Below are 2,763 nucleotides of genomic sequence, written 5' to 3'. Positions count from 1 at the left end.
GGGACCGCTCTGCCCCCGTGGCCCTCACCGCTGCCTTGCCGGGGCCCCTGAGGGTAGACTTTTCCCCTTCACAGGTACACCGCCCTGGCCCTCACTCCCCCACCCACCACTACACCCCGAGACCCACATCCCTCCACCCAGCCTGCAGGACTGGCCCTCGGTCCAATCCTGTGAAGGTGCGGCCGGGGGTCCTTCTGTGGGATTCTGCTCTGCTCCTGTGACCTCTGCGTTGTCCTGTGTGGTATTCCGCGCGGCTGCCTTCACTTCTTGTTGTCCCTGCGTGGTGGCATCTCCCCTGGAGCGACACCTCGGTGAGGGTGAGGGCCAGGGCCAGGGCCAGGACAGCTGCCTCGCCACTGCTTCGCCCCACCCCGTGCGGGCCGGCTGAGCTGCTCAGGGAAGCTTAGCGAATGGTGAATCAAGGATTTTTTATTATTTCTTATTTTTTAGCGGAAGCAAAGTTTACTGAGAGAAGCCAGCCCTGGGAAGGGGGCAGCTGGGGTTCCGGGGGAGCCCAAAGCAGGCCAGTGTCCAGAGCTGCAGCCGGTGTAGTTCAGCACCCGAGCTCAGTCCAGTCCGTCCGTCCGTCCATGCGTGGAGTCCCACACGGCCATTAGCCACCTGGGCCAGGAGCCCAGGCGCCAGGGGCAGAAGGAAAAACGAATCAGAGATTTTGCTGTCTCTTGTGGGTATAAGGTGGAGGGTGGAGGGGAGTGGTTTGAAGACCTAGTGCCAATGGTGGGGCTGAGGAGCAGTAGGGACGAAGCTTAGCATCAGGTCCCGGGGACCGTGGGCCGTGCGGTCTCTGTTGGGCTGGACTGAAGGGTTTCGGTTCTCCTCTGCTCGGCCCTCGCTCCCGGAGGCCCGGCCTGGGAGCCGTCTGCCTGTGTGGCTTCCACATCCTGGCACGAAGCCAGGCCTGTGTGTGGTGGGAGAGGTTTTTGAACCAGGGGGCACCACCCAAATCTGGGGACTTCTTCTGTCGCCAAGAATTGGCGCCAAACTTCCTTCCAAAGCTGGCCCCTCCCTGCCTACGGCCCTCACTGTCCCCACTGAGGTCCTGGATAAGCCAGACCCCCTCCCCTTTGGAACCGCCCTTCCTTCCTGCGCGTTAAAGTTCAGCTCCAAACTCACTTCTCTGAGGACAAGCCATGGGGTGAACGCCAGACCTGTTCACCTCATGACCCCGGTACTACCCTCCTGACCCCATGACTCTGGATGATGTCCACGCTCTTTGGGTGAACTTGAGCTCCTGTGAGCCACTGGAGGGTAGCCAAGGACTGGGAGGCAGAGCTGGGCTTGACTCTTGTGCCAACACCTCCAGCTGTGTGACCTTGAGCAGGTGCATGCATGTCTCTGAGCTTCCTGGTCAGTAACATGGGAGCTCATTGCTCAGTGGAGGAGGATGTGATGAGACTGGATTGACGAGGCCACAGACACTGTGTGTGGTGCTCCCTCCCATCCTTCAGGACGGCTCAGATGTCATTGCCTCTGAGAGTCCTCCCTGACTCCATCCCAGGCCCCGGCTGCCTGCCTTACCTCTCCTCATTTCCCTTAAAGCCTTATCTCTCCCTGTTTGCCTGTTTATCATCTGTCTCTACCGTCTACTTAGAAGGCCAGGTCTATGAGGGTAGAGGTTTTCTATACTACTTACTAGTGGCCCAGTGCACAAAATTCATGCACGGCAGGGGGGCAGGGATGTCCCTCAGCCCAGTTTGCACCTCTCCAATCTGGGACCCCTCAGGGGATATCTGACTGCTGGTTTAGTCCCAATCCCGGGCCTCTTGAATCCAGGACTGCTGGCTCCTAGTCGCTAACCTGCCTGCCTGCCTGATTGCCCCTAACCACTCTGCCTGCTGGCCTGCTCGCCCCCAACTGCATCCCCCGCTGGCCAGCTCACCCCCAACTGTCCCCCCTTGCTGGCCTGCTCACCCCCAATTGCCAGCCCCCGCCAGCCAACTCGCTCCCCCTGCTCCCCCCTGCTGGCCTGCTTGCCCCCAACTACCCCTTCCACCAGCCTCATTGCCCTCAACTGCCCTCCCCTGCCAGCCTGATCACCCCTAACTGCCTCTGCCTCGGCCCAACCACCATGCCTTTGTCCAGAAGGTCTCCCGGTCTAATTAGCATATTACCCTTTTATTAGTATAGATGTCCATCGCTGAAACCCAAACGCAGCATCTAGTGACTGACTGAATGGCAGGTACGAAGTGGGAAGTGGGGGCTGTATAAACGGAAGCTACTCTTATTACTGTGCATAGGCTGCCCAAACTCACCTTCATGCCTGGAGCAGTCCCAGCTCGTGCCTGCCGAACAGCAGGAACGGGTCACTGGGTCGGCCTGCTCCTCCCCTTCTATGTAAATAGTCAGCACCAGGACTCAGGGATCGTCCTGTGGAGACCCAGCCCTTGTCAGGGTCACAGAGACCCAGACCAGACTCGCAGGACTGCCTGCCACGGCCGAGGCGTGGGCTGCGACTCCAGCTCTGCCCAAAGTTGCCGTGTGCCCGCAGGTACGGCCCTGCCTCCCTCCTATTTCACACAGTTAACAAGTGCTGACAGAGTGCGCATTACCTGCCCCAGATCGCCCCAAGCGCTTTATGTACATGGAACTCATTTAATCCTCTTAAGAACCCTGTGACATGCGTCAATAATGTCCTCTACTTTACCATGGCAGACACGAGGCACAGAGAGGCCAAGTGACGTGCCCGGGGTCACACAGCTGGTAAACAGCAGAGCCAGGACGCGAGCCCAGGCTGTCCGTCCG

At 59.4% G+C, this 2,763-nt stretch overlaps 1 long non-coding RNA gene across 1 annotated transcript; it reads right to left on the bottom strand.

Annotated features, from left to right (window-relative positions):
• Positions 1–429: 429 nt before the first annotated feature.
• On the bottom strand, positions 430–2,558 carry LOC107182349. The gene is made up of 2 exons (XR_001513073.1): positions 2,274–2,558; positions 430–919 (listed from the first exon to the last, which is right to left on the bottom strand). It is a non-coding gene; the product is annotated as an uncharacterized LOC107182349 (long non-coding RNA).
• Between the last annotated feature and the right edge of the window lie 205 nt (positions 2,559–2,763).

The sequence above is a fragment of the Myotis davidii genome, unplaced genomic scaffold, assembly GCF_000327345.1.
Source record: "Myotis davidii unplaced genomic scaffold, ASM32734v1 scaffold1036, whole genome shotgun sequence".
Lineage (NCBI taxonomy): Eukaryota > Metazoa > Chordata > Mammalia > Chiroptera > Vespertilionidae > Myotis > Myotis davidii.
Note: the sequence above shows the minus strand (reverse complement) of the source record. Positions and strands in the feature narration are given on the sequence as shown.